Source organism: Cupressus sempervirens, chromosome 11 (genome assembly GCF_028749045.1).
Source record: "Cupressus sempervirens isolate cs-2001-9-10 chromosome 11, ASM2874904v1, whole genome shotgun sequence".
NCBI lineage: Eukaryota > Viridiplantae > Streptophyta > Pinopsida > Cupressales > Cupressaceae > Cupressus > Cupressus sempervirens.
The window spans coordinates 164,935,281-164,954,421 of record NC_143128.1 but is presented as its reverse complement, the minus strand read 5'-3'; positions in this window follow the sequence as shown (position 1 = coordinate 164,954,421).

Below are 19,141 nucleotides of genomic sequence, written 5' to 3'. Positions count from 1 at the left end.
TCTTATTATTTTAACAACTTTTATCTTAGAAACATATTGAGCAATATTTTTACCTTCCTGCTTTCTCACATCATCAAACTTACCTCTATGACTTTTAGCTTTGGCTCTTAGAACATTTGCATCTCCTCCATAGATGGTGGTTAAGGCATCCCACATTTTCCTTGCATTGTCAAGACCTTTGATATCATCAAATTCACCATAACTTAGGGAAGAGGTAATCTCCAACATTGCCTAGTTGTGTTCTTTCTTCTTTTTCATATCTTCAATAGTTGGGGCTACAGTAGGATTAACATGCTCAGTGGTAATTGTAGATTGTGCATTATCTCCAAGTACTCTAAGGTGTGGCTCCATTAAACTTTTTCATGCAAGAAATTTATCTCTATTTAGCTTTGGCACTTCTCTTTTTAACATCTTGATCTTTGTGCTTCTAGTACCTTTAAACTAGTTCACTTAAAAAGAAGGCTCTGATACCAATTATTGGAATACTTTAGAATAACTAAGAGGGGGGTGAATTAGTTATCCAAGTTCTATATGTATAAATAAAAAATTTCAAAGCTTAGTGAACCCATAAAACATTTATCATCATCCATGCATCCATAACATTATGCAATCACTTAAAAATTTGTAGGTTACTATTAAATCAATTTGTAGAAATGTAAACATAAAATATAATAGATTCATCAACACACTTGACACAATGATTTATGTGAAATTTCAATTTGGAAAACAACCACCAATAACATGCTACTCTTTTTCACTCTTTTGAAGTGATGCCTTGTGAAAGGCCAACCCTGTTAAAGGTTACAATACACACTATTAAATGTGATCCTATTAAAAGATTTCAATCACCTTGTTAGGAGTGAGCCTTGTTAGAGTACTTTAGACCATTCACTTGAAATGTCACCCAGTTAAAGGATTTACAAATGATTGTTAGGTCAATCTTAATCCAAAAAAATTATACTAGACTAATACAATTAGCAGAGAGTAATAGTAAGGCTTGATTTGATAACAACTTACAACTCCATTTTTAGATTACATATATATGTTCTAGTCCTCCATTTTTCTTGGTCTTCATACATTTCAGCTCTGATAGCTTATTCACCCTTCAAGAATTCATATCCTAAAGCCTTCTTACTTAACATGTCAATGCAAACTCTTCTCTTAGGTCACTTGATGAAGAAAAACCCTTGACTCCTTGTCTTCCTTAGGTTCTCAAACATGACAACCTTTTCTTCTAACCAGCCATTCCTATAAATAGGAAATTAAGATCTTTTGTCGCTCATTCTCCAACATCCAATTTAAGGTTAGGGTAGATTAGGTAGGATTCAATGAATCTACCTAATCCACACAATCTACAAAAATAAACTTGTCAACTTGGATCCATCAAATTCATGATCTTTCAAATAATGCAACCACTTGGCATTATCTGGCTTCTAATGCTTGGCACTTAGTGTGTTGCTTAGCATCCTCTGTAAAATCACTTAGCACAAACTAAAGTTTATTGTTGCTCAGCATTAACTAAACTTTACTCAGAATCCACTTTTTTGTAGCATACACTAACTTTTACTCGACTCCAACTTATTTTCTGCTCAGCTTGCACTGACTTTTCTTGACACCTACTATCTACTTGGTTAAGCTTGGTAGAAAAACTTTATTTAGCTTATTCTTCTAAACTTTCCTAGTGTAACTAGCCTTTGTAACCTTAAGTAGATTATCAATACATCATGTTATCACTATCTTAACTGATTCTTGTACTCCTTTATATAATCATAGCTCAACCTTTCCCTTAGGTTCTATTGCTACATCTTTTGATCAAATCATCTTCATCAATCAAATAAGTGATAGTACTTAAATCATATAAGTAGTTGACTTACTAGTAATTACCAAGTTTGACATTAGTGATAAAACAATGACTGAAACAATTTCAACAATCTCCCTCTTTAATAGTCTTCTTGACTCTATGCTCAACACTTCTAGCAAGTTTGGATCATCAAATTCTAAGGTTGCAAAAATAAGATCTCCATAAGAATTTTTTTGATGCAAGATATTTCTAAAAAATAAACATGAGGGACATACTAGTTGCCTTGAAAATGTATGCCTCTATAGCATTTGTACAAGTGTTGAAAATAATTGGTTAATTGTGTATTATCTTTGATGTTACACAAAATGTCATATCTTTAACAATTAGTGTATGATGAGCTCACTTAGGTGATGAAGACAGTTTCCTATGTCTGTTGATTATTCCTAAGTTTTCCAAGTTTAGAAGGTAGTGTCTACCGAGTTCACTTGGGCGACAAAGAAAAGTTTACAAAAGTTGAGTGTTAATTGAGCTCACTCGATTATGAAAAGAACTTTGTGAAGATGCAATGCTAACCAATCTCACTTGGTTAACACAAACAAATTATTTTTAAATTAGTGTCTACCTAGTAGGGTAAGCTATCAAAGGATTTTCTTGTTTTGGCATATTGAGTTCAATAGATTTGTTTGTTGGTTCTAGCTGACTAAGGAGATGAATATTAATTATTCTATAATTTATTCAAGCCAACATAACAATGCTTAAGTTATAAATATAAATTCAAGTTGAGGATTGAATGTGTACAAGTGAATGGAAGAATAGAAGATGCTTAGAGGAAGTGAATTAGAAGGATAAGCAGAATATCCTTATGGAGCTATAAAGCTACATTCGATCAGGAAGGATCAAGTATAAAAACTAGAAGTGAGATCTATAATCAGCAACTTAGTTCTATCAAGAATCAATTCATCTCATTGTTACTCTCTAACCATTTTATTAGTGATCTAAATCTCTTAACAAAGTTGGCTTAATAGCTCTTTTTAAATCCTCTAACAAGGTGGCATTTCTAGATTGAAGTGTTTAAAGACCTCTAACAAGGCCACTCCTAATAGGGTGATTAAATCCTATAACATGGTTACACCTAAAAATTTGTTTAGTAACCTTTAACAAGGTTGGCTCCTAATAGGGCTCACTTTAGAAGAGTGAAAATCAACAACTAGTTGCAATTTTTTATTTTTCTCAATTTGAGTTTCCACGTTAAATCTTGGTGTCACTTGTGTTCATGTTATTTCTTTTATGTGGATGAAACTATGTTAAGTAAGGTTAATCAAAGATAATATCTTAAATGTTTACATGTTACGCATTTGCCAAGTTATAGTTTTAATTATAGTGTTTATCAAGTTACAGCATTTACTAGTGTAAACTAAGTACTAGTGTATTTGTCGACCATTAGTATTTTCAGTGAAGTCTGTGTTTTGTGTTGACATCTAAGGGATCTAGGATTTATTTTAGTGGTAATTGTTTCATCCCTCCTCTCTTAGTTACTCCTCTTATATTTCAAAAAATTGGAATCAAATATTCTTGGTGCTTTTAGAGAAGGTTTCAAAGACCTAAGCTAAAGATCAAGATGTCTTACAAAAGAGAGATTCCCAAACTGAACATAGATAACTTCAAGGCATGGAAAGAAATTATGAAGTTTCACCTAGTAACCGTTAGTGGTTCAAGTCTGAAATATTTTGAAAATGGTTACAAGGCTCCTACTAGAACATTGACCATGGAAAAGATTAATTAAATGAAAAATCATAACATCATGATGATTGACATTGCATTAGCTCTTAACTATGTTGAATTTGATGAGGTTGAAGGATGTACTACTACTCATGACACATGGACCAAGTTGAATGATTTTTGTGGAGGTGATGATTATGTGAAAAGAGCCAAGGCAGAAAGCTTGAGAGGCTAGTTTGATGAAATGAAGATGAGAAAGGATGAAAACATTGAAAAATAGGTTGATAGAAATAAACCTAGTGTTAGTGTTATCAAAGCCTCTAGAGGAATGATTGAAGATGTGACAGTGGTATGTAAGGTACTTAGAACCCTTCTTTCTATCTATGCAATCAGAGTGTTTTCTACTCAAGAGATGATATTTGATCCAAATAACAAGATAACTTTGGATACTCTAGTTGGAAGATTGACTACATTTAAACGGGATAACCATGATAATTATACTCCTAGTTCTAGCAATCTTGAGTCTACATTTGAAGCCAAGTTATCACTAAAGAAGAAGAAATCTACAAACTCTAAAGGCAAAAAATTTGAAAGTGAAGAGGAAGATAGTTCTGACAATGATCTTGAAACCATTGAAGCATCACTTCCAAGAAGGTATCTCAAAGGCAAAGGAAATTACAAAGGTAGGATTCCTTTCATTTGTTTCTCATGTGAAGAAGTTGGACACATTGCTACAAGATGTCTAAATAGAGAAGAAAAAGATGAAAAGAAGCACAACAAGTACAAATGAAAGAAGCATTTATAGAACTTCAAAGACTACAAGGACAAAGGTAAGAAATCTTGTTTTATGGCTAAAGATTTAGATAGTAGTGAAGATGATGAAATGGTATATATTGTTGTAAAAGATGAATCTGATGATGAAGGAGATAAAATGACACTTATCTCTCATGTTAGAAAAAAATATACATGGATTATTAATAGTGGTTGCTCACATCATATTACTGGTGACAAGAAAAAGTTTGAACATATGCAACATTGTGATGGTGGAAGTGTGAGAGTTGGAAACAATGAACCATGTTGCATAAAGAGAAAAGGTTGTATCTCACTAACCAATGAACTTAGATATGATAATGCTTATTGGGTTGAAGGAATGAAGTATAATATACTAAGTGTGGCATAATTGAATAACATTGGATTTAAGGTAGAATTCATAAATGTGAAGGCCAAGCTACTGGATGGAAAAGGAAATCTGGTTGGGTCAAGTAAATAAACCAAAAGTGATCTATTCTAGCTAGATCTCAGTGAAAGTTCATATTTCATTGCTCAAGTAGAAGAAAGTTGGTTATGGCATAAAAGGTTATGTCATGTGAACTTTTCTAATCTGATCAAGATAAGAAAGAACAAAAAAGTAAGAGGTATTCCTAGTTTGAGGAAACCTAATATGGGCTTATGCAAAAATTGTCAAATTGGTAAGATGGGAAAGACAAGTTTCAAAAGATAGAACTATGATTCTGAAGAAGTCTTGGAGCTAGTTCATATAGACTTATGTGGACCTATTGGAACTGAAATATATAGTGGAGACAAGTATTTTATTCTTTTTGTCGATGATTATTCTAGAATGATGACTGTAATGTATCTAAAAGAGAAGTCAGAAGTTTTTCAAAAGTTTAAGTGGTATCTAGCAAGAGTATAGAAAGAAATTGGAAAGAAGCTAAAGTATTTAAGGTCAAATAGAGGTGGTGAATTCATCTCTAATGAATTCAGTGAATTTTGCACTGAAAGAGGAATTAAAAGTCAAGTATCAACCCCTAGTACACCTCAGTAGAATGGTATAGCTAAAAGAAAGAACAAATCCATCATGGATTGTGCAAGAACTTTGATCATAAAAAAGAGTGTTGCAATCAAATACTGGAAGGAAGCAATCAATAATGTAGTGTATACCTTGAACCAAATATAGCTAAATGAACTATGGTATGGCTACAAACCTAATGTATGTTACTTAAAAGTATTGTTAGAAAATTGATTGAAAAAATCATTGATGAAGGAGGAAGATTGTTTACAAAAAGGGAGACTATTGATAAAGAATGTTTTCAATCATTGTTTTGTCATTGATTTCAAACCTGATATCTGTTGGAATGACAATTGCTTATAAGATCCAAGTACTATCACTTAGTTGATTGAAAAAGAGGATTTAATCAATAAGATGTAACAAAAGTACCTAAGGGAAAGGTTGAGTTATGGTTTGTAATGAAGTGTAAGGATCAGTTAAGACATTGGTAAAATGGTGTACTGACAATATACTTGAAGAAACAAAAGTTGGCCATGCTTAGAAACTTTAGAAGTATAAGTTGTAACAAGGCTATCTACAAAGCTTGACTAAGTTCATTAGCGAGTGCCAAGCATGCTAGTTCATGCCAAGCAAATTTTTAGTTAGTGTCGAGCAAATGTAAAATCTAGTGTGTGTCGAGTGATACAAAAGAAGTTGAGCAAGTTCAGGAGCCGAGCAAGTAATAGGAGCCAAGTATCAAAAAAACTTAGTGGATGATGAGTGAATCCACAGTAGGTGTTGAGTATCAATAAATCATAATCAGCATCGAGTAACACAGTATGTCCCAAGCACTAGAATTTCAATAGTCTCGAGCTGCTATATTATTTGATCACTCAAAGATTCACCAAATCTAAGCCGATAAGTTTGTTACCTTAAATTTTGTGAACTAGATCGAGGATAAGGATGACTAGTTGGTGGCACAAAATTTGAGGTAAACTATTTTTCGGAAAATTTAGAAGGATTCTTCATGATGTTTCTAGAAGGAACAAGATATGGTGTAGATTCTTAAATCCTACCTAATCCATTCAATATGAAATTAAAAGAGGGAAGATTCAAGGAGGAAAAGGATTATAGAGTTCTATTTAAGGAGTCACAGTCCAAGAAGCTTAAGTGGTTGGGTCAAAGTTGTTGAAAGGTGTCAAAGAGAAGGCATTAGGAAGAAGGAAAAATAGAGCACATAGACTCTACTTCAATAAGTGGCCATATAGGAGATTACATTGGTACATCAAGCATGGAGACTCAAGGAGATAAAGCTTGAAAATAGGACAAGTTGTTAGAACTATAGAGACTAAAATCTAGGCAATGTTGTGAGTTAAATTGAGATCTAACATGTGCAAGTTAAGTTGTGAGTTATATCAGGTCAAAAGCCCTTATTGTTACTCTCTAACAATTGTATTAGTTAGGGTAAAAATCTTATGGACTTAGGTTGGTTTAATAGCCATTTATAAATCTTTTAAAAAGGTGGCATTCCAAGTGAATGTTCTAAAGTCCTCTAACTAGGCCCACTTCTAATAGGGTGGTTAAATCCTTTAACCAGGTCACATTTAATAGTGTGTTGTTGCCTTAAACAAGGTAGGCCTTTCACAAGGCATCACTTCACAAGAATGAGAATTGAGTAGCATGTTACTAGTGGTTTTTCCCAAATTGGGTTTCCACATAAATCACTTTTTTATGTGTTGATTCTTCATGTGTTATTCTTGCTTGTTGATTTTAGAGTAACTTGCTAAGTAGGAAAGTTTAAGCTTGGATGCATGAATAGTTTAATTGGCTCACTTTACTTGATGAAAAAGTTTTATTAAGACATTTGGACTTTGAATAACGGATTCACCCCACCCCCCCACTCAGAGTTATTCTAAAGTATTTCTAATAATTGGTATCAAAGCCATCTGTTGATTCAGTTTAAAGGTACTAGAAGCAGGAAGCTCAAGATGTCTAAGAGAGAAGTTCTCAAGCTCAATAGAGATAACTTCACTACATGGAAAAATTTGATGAAGTTGCACCTTGGATCAATAAGTGATCATGCACAAACCTTAATTGAAGTAAAACATGTTGAACCAGTTGTACCCACTACAAAAGATATAAAGAGAAAGAAGGAGCACAATCAGGCAATACTAGAGATTGCGTCTACCCTCAATTATGTTGAATTTGAAGACATTAAAGGATGTGACTCTGAAGTCAAGATGTGGAAATCCTTGACTAATATCTATGGAGGAGATTAGAATGTTCAAAGAGAAAAAAGAGAAAGCCTCAAAGGAAAGTTTTATGACATGAAAATGGAGGAAGGTGAGAATGTTGTTCAATAAGAAGTTTGGGTGGTCATTTACAAGATGATACTAGTAATAGAAAATTTTTAAGAACCTTTCCCTATATATATGCTATTAGAGTTTCAGCCATACAAGAATTAAGATGTTTACCAAAAAACTAGCTAACTTTTGAAGGAATAGTGGGCAGACTCATTGCTTTTGAGTTATCCAACTTTGATAACTACAAACCTGAGAATCTTGAATCTACTTTCAAGGCCAAGATATCATTAAAAGATACTAAGGAGGTGAAACCAAAGAGGAAGAAGAAAAAGGTAAAATATGCATCTAGTGATAGCAGCGCATATGAAGAAGATGTCGAACAGTTAGAAGCATTGCTTGCTAGAAGATTTCACAAAGAGAAAGGTAAATTCAAAAGCAAGCTTTCTATCACTTGTTTAAATTGCAATGAAGTAGGACATATTGTAGCAAGATGTGCATAGAAGAATAACTATAGAGAAGGCAACAAGAAAAGGAATAGAAGAGAAGATGATAGAAGAGATTACAAAGATAAAGGTAAAAAGTGCTATATTATTGAAGAAGAGGATTCTGATGAGAATGATGATGAGGTAGTCTATGTAGCCATGAAGGATGAATTAGATGAAGATGAAGCAACAACACTGGTAACCTATGTGAACAAGAATGACAAATGGATCATAGAAAGTGGATGCTCACGTCACATGATAGGAGACAAAAGTAAGTTTCTTACCTTTACTCAATATGATGGAAATAGTGTTAGATTTGAAAATGATGCTCCATGTCAAATCAAGGGAAAAGGTTCTATAAAACTTATAGAGAAAATGTCATGTGATAATGCATATTATGTTGAAGGATTGAACTACAATCTGCTGAGTGTGCACAATTAGGCAATATAGGTTGCAAAGTAGAATTTGGAAACAAATCTACCAAAATCTATGGCATTGATGGAAATCTGATAGGAAAAGGTGAACAAACTAGGAGTAATTTGTTTTACCTAGATATGGAAGATGCATCTTGTTTTGTTGTTAAACTTGATGATGTGTGACTATGGCATAGAAGGCTATGTCATGTCAATTATGATAATCTGATTAGCATTAGTAAAATGAAGAAAGTCAGAGGATTTCCTAAGCTAAAGAAGCCTAAAAATAAAATGTGCAAACAATGTCAACTAGGAAAGATGACCAAATCAACTTTCAAAAGAAAAACCTACACTTCCAAAGAAGTACTAGAATTAGTGCATAATTATTCATGTGGCCCAATAGAAGTGCAAATCTACCAAGGAGACAGATACATAATGTTGTTTGCAGATGACTACTCTAGGATGATGATTGTCATGTTCTTAAAACAAAAATTTGATGCATTTCAAATGTTTAAGTGGTATTTGGTTAGGGTAGAGAAAGAAATAGGAAAGAGTCTGAAGTGCCTAAGATTAGATAGAGGAGGAGAGTTTACATCAAAAGAGTTTGAGATATTTTGCAATAACAAAGGAATTAAAAGACAAACATCAGCACCAAGAACTCCACCTCAAAATGGCATTATAGAAAGAAGGAATAGATCAGTGATAGACTATGCCAAAACATTAATGATGGAGAAAAATGTTGCTCTAAAGTACTAGAGAGAAGCTTAAGTATAGCTATCTACACTCTGAATTGAGTACAAATCAAGAAAGGTACAAATGCAACACCTTTTGAATTATGGTATGGTCACTCACCCAATGGAAAACATTTCAAAATGTTTTGTTGCAAATTCTATATTCTTAAAGATTCTGGAAATGGCAAGTTTGATGCAAAAACTGATGAAGGAATATTCCTTGGATACTCTACTAAAAATAAAGCATATAAGTGTTTGAATACTAACACTAAAAAAATTGTGGAGAGTGCAAATGTAAACTTTGATGAGCACATAGAAGCTTAGGTTGATGCAACTAAGAAACCAAAAGAATATAAATCCTTTGTATATTTCTATGAAGGGATGCCTACTAAAGAAGAAGTTGCCAATCAAGTTAGGAATCAATAAAAAATTTCAGTATCAGCTGAGTCACAACCAATGAATGTTGAGTTGCATTCAGATGCTAAGTTACAGAATGAAGATAATGCATATTTTGGTTCTAAAATTAGTACACATCATAGAGATGATGAAATATCAGAAAAAGATGTGCACGGTGACTCTGAAGCTGGAAGATCAAACATGGAAAGAAGGACAGAACCAAGACTATCCAAGTATGTGAGAAGACATCACCCTATAGAAAAAATCATTGGTGACAAGGAAGCTAGACCAATGACAAGGAATAGACTAAGAAATGAATCATTTCTGCTAAGAAAGATTAATCCCAACATAGTGAAAGATGCACTACAAGATGATAATTGGCATAAAGATATGAAAGAAAAGATAGATTAGATAGAGAAGAAAAAAACTTGGACATTAGTCCCAAGACCAGCTAATAAAAATGTGATTAGTACCAAATGGGTATTTAGGAACATGCTAGATGAGAATGGTGAGATCACAATAAATAAGGCTAGACTGGTCTGCAAAGATTATGCACAAGAAGAAAGATTGGATTATGGGGAAACATTTGCCCCTATTGCTAGGATGGAAGGACTGATAACACTACTTGCCTACCAAATGGATGTAAAGTCTACTTTTCTAAATGGTATACTGAAAGAGGAAGTCTACATAGAACAACTAGAGAGATTTGTTTATGACAACAACAAGGATATGGTTTGCAAACTGCATAAAGCACTCTATGGTTTGAAGCAACCACCTAGAGCATGGTATGAGAGACTGCACAAATATCTTGTGTAGATTGGATTTAAGAGAATAGATGACAATAGCAACATGTATATCAAAGCAGAAAAAGGTAAAGATATTCTGATATCTGAAATCTTTGTTGATGACATAATATTTTGAGGAAAAGATGCTTTATGCAAAGACATTGCTAATCAAATGAAATGTGAGTTTGAAATGTCAATGTTTGGAGAAATCAAATTCTTTGTTGGATTGCAACTACATCAACTAAAGCATGGTATATTTGTGACCCAATCAAAATATATCAAGGACATACTCAAGACATTTGGATTAGAAGATTCAAAACTAGTTAGTACACCAATGGTAATAGGACATAAGCTATCCAAGATTAATGAGTCAATTGAAGTAAATCAAAGAATGTATAGATCAATGATTAGAAAGTTATAGTATGTTGTGCATAGTAGACTAGAGATTGCATTAGCTATTAGAATAGTGGCAAGATTTTCTACAAATTCAAGAGAAAATCATTTGATGACAGTAAAAATAATACTGAGGTACCTAAAAGGAACAAATGAATTTGGATTGTACTACAAGAGGAGTGACAAGTTTGAGTTGAAAGCCTACACTGATGTAGACTGGGGAGGTAATATTGATGAGAGAAAGAGCACCAGTGCAGGAGCACTTTTCTTAGGTAAAAGATTGGTCACTTGGACCAGCAAAAAGAAAAGTTGTACCTCACAGTCCACAACAAAAGCTGAGTATGTTGCTATTGCTATCAATTGCACCATTATTCTATGGATCAAACATCTACTACAAGTTATGAAGGAAGAGATAACTGAACCTATGATACTCTATTGTGATAACACAAGTGCCATCAACATATCAAAGGATCCTGTAATGCATGCCAATACAAAGCATATTACAATTAAGTATCACTATGTAAGAGAATTGGTGGAAGAGAAGAAAGGATGAAATATTTCAGCTCAAAGGAACAGATTGCTGACATCTTCACAAAAGCACTACATAAAGATGCATTTGAGTATCTTAGAGGTAAGTTAGGGGTGATACCCCTATTCAAGGTTGTTTGAGCAACAACAAGAATGCCCCACACCAAATGAGTTGAATAATGAAATGTTACAAATTGCTGTAGAGGATACTTTCTTTAGGATTTTGAAGTAACTAAAGTGCTGAAGTTCCAAACAAGTCACAAGCAAAGTGACAAAGAGATAAATTGGAGTAGCTGCAAATGCTAAACTTACATGTTAAGATGATGAAATACTATGTCTTTGGAATTGTTGTTAAAGAAAGGGAAATAGCAGAAACTAATCAAATCTACAGAATCAAATGGACAACGGAAGAAATAGTGAGGGGAGAAATAGTAGTAACTGGTCAATTTATATAGAGGAAGAAATACTATGTAGAGGGAGAAATGGCATGACAAATTTAAAGAATCAAAATGAAATAAGGAGAAGCAGAAATGATCAAAGTGGTAAGCTATAGAAAAGAGGGAGTCATACAAGTTAGACATGTAGAAAGAGAAGGAAATAGTAGCTAAGAGGGAGAAGCAGAAGAAAATGAAATCAGGATAGAAGATTAGAGTGGGAGATGTGAAAACTGATGGTAACACAATTTCTTTTTGGTATTTGATTTGTTGTTTTAACATTATTAGCATTTTGATAACTTGGTCAATCATTTTGGTTTACCATCAATGCCAAAGAAGGCGATTGTTGGAAATCTGATTGAAAAGATCATTGATGAAGGAGGAAGATTGTTTGCAAAAAGGGAGATTGTTGATAAAGAATGTTTTCAATCATTTTTTTTTCATTGATGTCAAACTTTCTATTTGTTGGAATGACAATTTCTTATAAGATCCAAGTACTATCACTTAGTTGATTGATGAAGAGGATTTAATCAACAAGATGTAACAAAAGTAACTAAGGGAAAAGTTGAGTTATGATTTTGTAATGAAGTGTAAGGATCGGTTAAGACATTGGTAAAATGATGTATTGACAATATACTTGAAGAAATAGAAGTTTGCCACACCTAGAAACTTTAGAAGTATAATTTGTACAAGGCTATCTGCAAAGTTTCACTAAGTTCATTAGTGAGTGTTGAGAAAGCTAGTTCACACTGAGTATATTTTTAGTTAGTGTCAAGCAAATGTAAAATCAAGTGTATGTTGAGTGATATAGAAGAAGCCAAGAAAGTTTGGGAGCCAAGCAATTAATAGGAGATAGGCATCAAAAAAACTTAGAGGATGTTGAGTGAATCCACAGTAGGTGTCGAGCATCAGTAAATCGTAATTAGTGTTGAGTAACACAATATGTGCCAAGCACCAAAATTTCAATAGTGTTGATTTTCTACATTATTTGAAAAGTCAAAGATTCACCAAATTTGAGCTAATAAGTTTGTTACCTTGAATTTGTGAGCTAGATGGAGGATAAGGATGATAAGCTGGTGGCACAAAAATTTTGGTACACCATTTTTGGGCAAATTCGAAAGGATTTTTCATGATGTTTCTAGAAGGAACAAGATATGGGGTAGATTCATTGAATCCTACCTAATCCATTCAATCTAAAATTAAAAGAGGGAAGATTCAAGAAGGAAAAGGATTACAAACTTCTATTTAATGAGTCACAGGCCAAGAAGCTAGAGTGGCTAGGTCAAAGTTGTTGAAAGGTGTCAAAGAGAAGGCATCAAGAAGAAGGAAGAATAGAGTACAGGGACTTAGCTTTGATAAGTGGCCATATAGGACATTGCATTGGTACATCGAGCATGGAGACTCAAGGAAACAAAACTTGAAAGGATGACAAGTTGTTGAAACTATAGAGACTGAAAGCCAGGCAATGTTGTGAGCTAAACTGAGATCTAAAATTTGTAAGTTAAGTTGTGAGATGTATCAGGTCAAAATCTCTTATTGTTACTCTCTAAAAATTGTATTAGTTAGGTTAAAAATCCTATGGACTTAGGTTAGTTTAATAGCCATTTGTAAATCCTTTAACAGGATGGCATTCCAAGTGAATGTTCTAAAGTCCTCTAACCAGGCCCACTTCTAATAGGGTGGTTAAATCCTTTAATCAGGTCACATTTAACAGTGCATTGTAGCCTTTAATAGGGTAGGCCTTTCATAGGGCATCACTTTAGAAGAGTGAGAATTGAGTAGCATGTTACTGGTGGTTTTTTCCAAATTGGGTTTCCATGTAAATCACTATGTTATGTGTTGATTCTTCATGTGTTATTCTTGCTTGTTGATTTTATAGAAACTTTCTTAGTAGGAAAGTTTAAGTTTGGATGTATGAATAGTTTAATGGGCTCACTTTAGTTGATGAAAAAAATTTATTAGGAAATTTGGACCTTGAATAATTGATTCACACCACCACCCCCCCCGCCCCTCAATTATTTTCAAGCATTTCTAACAAGTATTTGGTAGAAAATGCTATATTCTAAAAGAGACTAAGAAAGGCAAATTTGATGTCAAAGGTGATGAAGGCATATTCCTAGGGTATTCCTACAAAATTAAAGCATATAAATGTTTGAATTTATCCACTCATAAGATCATAGAAGGTGCACATGTGAAAATTGATGAGTTTACAGAAAAGAGTAAAGAAGAGAGCAGCAAAGAACCTAAGGATTATAGAAGTTTTATTTACTATGAACTTGATACATTGCCAAATATAATTGAAAATCAAGATACTTCACCTCCTAAGTCCCCAAAATATTCAAAGGATACCAAGTTGTAATTAGTGCAACCTAAGTAATAGTCTGAGGGACCAAAGTCGGAGTTAAAAGCTATCAAGTAGTTGTCAGAGAAAACTGAGTTTGAAGGACCTAAGTCATAAATAGAGGAACCCAAACTTAATATAGAGGATCATGGTGAGGATAGTGGAAAATTTTCTAAATCCAAAGTACATATGTTAGAAAGATATGTCATAAGGCAACATGTACCTAATTAGATCATTGGAGACAAATCAGATGGAACAATGACAAGAATCAAATTGAAAGGTACATGTTTACTTATAAAATTTGAACCTAGATTAGTCAAAGATACTTTGGATAATGAAAGTTGAATTGAAGCTATGAATGAAGAGATCAAATAGATTGAGAGGAATAAGACCTGGACTCTTGTTACTAGACCCAAAGATACGAATGTAATTGGCACAAAGTGGGTTTTTAGAAATAAGTTGAATGAAGATGGAGAAGTTTCCAGAAACAAAGAAAGGTTAGTATGCAAAGGCTATTCTCAAGAAGTTATTGATTATGGTGAAACTTTTCTCCTAATGCAAGATTGGAAGGTATTATAACTTTACTTTCTTATTCTACACATAAAGGATGTAAAGTCTATCAAATGGATGTGAAATTTGCATTCTTGAAGAGGAAGTTTACATAGAACAACTTGAAGGTTTTGTAAATCCTAGAAAAAAGGATACAGTTTGTAAACTGCACAAGGCATTGTATGGATTCAAGCCAGCTCCTAAATCTTGGTATAAAATACTTCATAACTACTTAATAAAGATTGGTTTTCAAAGAAAAAATGATAACAACATCATGTATATCAAAGAAGAGCCAAAAAAGAAGATTGCATTGGCTGAAATCTTTCTAGATGACACATTGTTTACTAGAAATGATGACTTGTGCAAAGATTTTATAGAAGAGATGAGTAAAGAATTTGAGATCTCCATATTTGGAGAGATTAAATTCTTTTTTGGATTGCAAATCCAATAGAAGAAAAATGGTATCTACATTACTCAATCCAAGTATACCAAGGAGATACTAAAGAAGTTTGGAATTGAAGATTCAAGACCAGTTTGAACACATATATCTACTAGACATAAGCTTTCCAAAAATGATGAATCTAAGGAGGTAGATCAGACCATATACAAATAAATTATTAGAAAACTATAATATGTAGTGCACACAAGGCTTAATATTCCATTAGCAATTGGTATGGTGGCAACATTCTCAACAAATCTTCAAGAAAATCACATGATGGAAATCACAAGAATCATGAGGTATCTAGAAGGTACTAAAGACTATGGATTATGGTACAAGAAAGGAGAAAATTTAGATTTGAAAGCCTTCATAGATGTTGATTGGGTAGGAAGTGTTTATGATAGGAAGAGCACCAATAGTGGAGCATTCTTTCTTGGTAAAATACTAGTGTCCTAGATAAGTAAGAAATAGAATTATATTTCTTAGTCTACAACAAAGGTAGAGTATGTAGCAGCATTAGTTAATTGCTCCAATGTTGTTTGGTTCAAGCAACTATTGGTAGGTATGAAGATAGAGATCAAGGATCCAATGGTTATATTCTGTGATAATACCAGTGCAATTAATATATCAAAGAATCATGTGATGCATACCAAGACCAAGAATATTGCTATAAAATATCATTTCTCAAGAGAATTGGTGCAAGATTAAGAGGTAAGATTGGAATATGTGAATACTAAAGAACAAATTGTAGACATATTCACTAAGCCATTACCTAAGGATGTATTTTTGTATCTAAAGCTCACTAAAATAAAGTTTAGTGATGCATCAACCAAAGCATGATGACGATTAGTCAATTGATGCAGCATTGTAAAGGGAAAAATACATATGAATCAGTACATGAGGTACATTTCTATTCTATGAATATTATCTTTGCCATGAGATGTCATAGAGGGACTGTTTGCTATCATATTCATGGAACTTTTATAAAGTTGTGATAAGGGAAAATTTTTAGAGATATCAAAGAAGAAGAACTTGGTCTGATATCAAAGAGCCAAAGTTTGCTATCAGAATGTTAAAGATAGAGTTTATTGATAGAGGGAGAAACTAAAGGTAGAGGGAGTTCACACAAATAAAGGGAGTTCTCATGGATGACAATCAGAATGATACTAAGGATATGTTCCTTACATTATTTTTCTCTTAAAAATTTATTGTATTATGACATGTGTTTCCATTAGTGCCAAAGAGGGAGATTATTGAAAGTAATTGTTTAGTTATACATTGTCATTGATGTTACACAAAATGACATATCTTTAATAGTCAGTGTATCTCAAGCTCACTCAGGTGATGAAGATAGTTTCCTATGTCTACCAAGAATTCTAGAGTTTGACATGTTTTGAAGGCAGTGTCTACCAAGTTCACTCGGGTGACAAAGAAAAGTTTGCAAAATTTGAGTGTTAAAAAAGGTCACTCGATTAATGAAGGAAAAGTGGGATGGAACCAGTGTTAATCAAGCTCACTTAGTTACCAAAGGAACTTTGTGGAGATCTAGCATTAAATTATTTCACTTGGTTAACATTGGAAAATTGTTTCTAAGTTAGTGTATACTAAGCAGGGTTAACTAACGAAGGATTTTCTCTTTTTTTGGCATATTGAGTTCAATAGATTTATTTTTTGGTTCTGGCTAACTAAGGAGATGAATATTAATTATTCTAAGTTGTATTCAAGCTAATTTAACAATGCATAAGGTATAAATATAAGGTCAAGTTGAAGAATGAATATGTGCAAGTGAATGGAAGAATAGAAGATGCATAGAGGAAGTGAATTAGAAGGATAAGTAGAATATCCTTGGAGAGCTGCAAAGATACGTTCGATTAGAAAGGATCATATATACAAGCTAGAATTGAGATCTATAATCAGTAACTCAATTGCATCAAAAATTAGGTCATCTCATTGTTACTCTCTAATTGTTGTAGTAGTGATCTAAATCTCTTAACAAAGTTGACTTAATAACTATTTGTAAATCCTCTAACAAGGTGGCATTTCTAGATTGAAGTGTCTAAAGACCTCTAATAAGGCTAATCCTAATGGGGTGATTAAATCTTCTGATAGGGTTACACCTAATAGTGTGTTTTGGTACCTTTAATAGGGTTGGCTCCTACCAGGGCTTACTTTAGAAGAATGAAAATTAGTAACTAGTTGTAATTGGTGATTTTTCCCAAATTAGGTTTGCAGGTTAAATCTTGGTGCCACTTGTGTTCATGCTATTTCTTTTATGTGTATGCAACTAAGTTAAGTAAGGTTAATCAAAGATAATATCTTAAAGATTTACATGTTAAGCATTTGTCTAGTCCATATTTTAGTGCTTACCGAGATACAACATTTACTAGTGTAAACTGTGTGCCTATGTATTTGTTGAGCATCAGTATTTTCATTAAAGTTTGTGTTTTATGTTGACATCTAAGGGATCTAGGATTTGTTTTAGTGGTAACTGATCCACCCTAGCCCTCTTAGTTACTCCTCTTATATTTCCAATAGGAAGAGGCCTAATGCAAATGCAATGGATCCAACAATCTCTCTAAGGAGGAAACATTTAAAAGTGGCATTACCATTATTTGTTGAATTGAATAAAGCCAATAGGAACAAGTCCCATATAGTGGCAAATACTTTTTGTAAATAATGATAAATAATAAATTGTTAAATTATTTATATAAGTATATTAACAATATAAAAAAATGAATAGTTAATAAGGGCAATTAAAACTTGAGTTTATTATAATGATAATTGTAGTGAATTAATAAATCAAAAAACTAGAATAAAGAAGATTCTAAATTATCCCTTTTCATATGCCCTAGCCTTTAATTTTATGTTGTAAATGAGTTTCATGCAACATAAGTCTATTTATTTTATTTTTAGTTATATTTTTTGTCAATTTTAAAAGTATTTTTTTAAATGCTAGTAAAATAGTAAATTAGTACATTCGTAGTAAATCTATATGTATATGTTAGAAGATATAATTATAAAAAATAATAGATTATATTGTATTAAAAACTTAGATTAAATTAAATTATTTATTTTAAGTAATTCATAACAATAAAATTAGACCAAAAAGGTTTTTTTTAACATGTAATATTATTAAAACTATACATCTAAGTGATATTAATTTTTTAATATAAATATAGTATATAATTTTGGGACTATTTTTTAAACATGTAATATATTTAATAATAATCTTAGTTTCAAATATATTTTGATCAACTTAATATATCTCATTAATTCATGTCATAAAATCATGTCAAAGGAAATGAATTATGGACCTAGCCTCTGAAAAAAGTATCCTATAACAACTAATGAAATTGGTGAAAAAAAAAAAAAAATTTAAATCTGAAATTTGCTAATAATTTTAAAAACTTTAGAAATATTAAATTATCATAAAATAGTTCTTGGTGATTGGGGAAATTTACTTGAGTAATTGGATGATGTGAATGCAAAATATTTTTCCTACAAAAAGTATAACAAGGTTAAAGGAATTAATCAAGAATAATTCATTTGATGTACAAAAAGTAGGATAAATTTGATGTACAAAGTGAGTCATAAATTTGACGTATAGAACAAAACTTGATATCATCAATAAAAATGTATTATTCTAGAAGAATTTTCCAAAGGAAGGTGGAGGGAGAGAATGGTTAAACATCTAAAAAGGAAATCTACAATTGATAAGTCAGATAACTAGTTTCCAGTGAACTAAATGAAGCCAAGGGAAACAAGAAATAAAGAATGACAAATAAATGAAAAATGAAAATTTTGATCAAAACCTAATTTTTCCTACAACAACCAATAAAATATATTGGTTAAAGCTTGTTGGCGCTCAAAATTGCAGCCCCAATTTTGAGCACCATTGAGAAAAATCAAGCCCTATAAATGCTTTTTAATGCATATGTACATGGTTGTACTTGAGAAGCTTATGAGATGTTTAATATTTCTAACCCTTTCATTCAGTGCTTCTATGTGTTTCATGAAGTTAAATTGTCATTCCAAGCTATTTCATGAAGTCTCATTTTG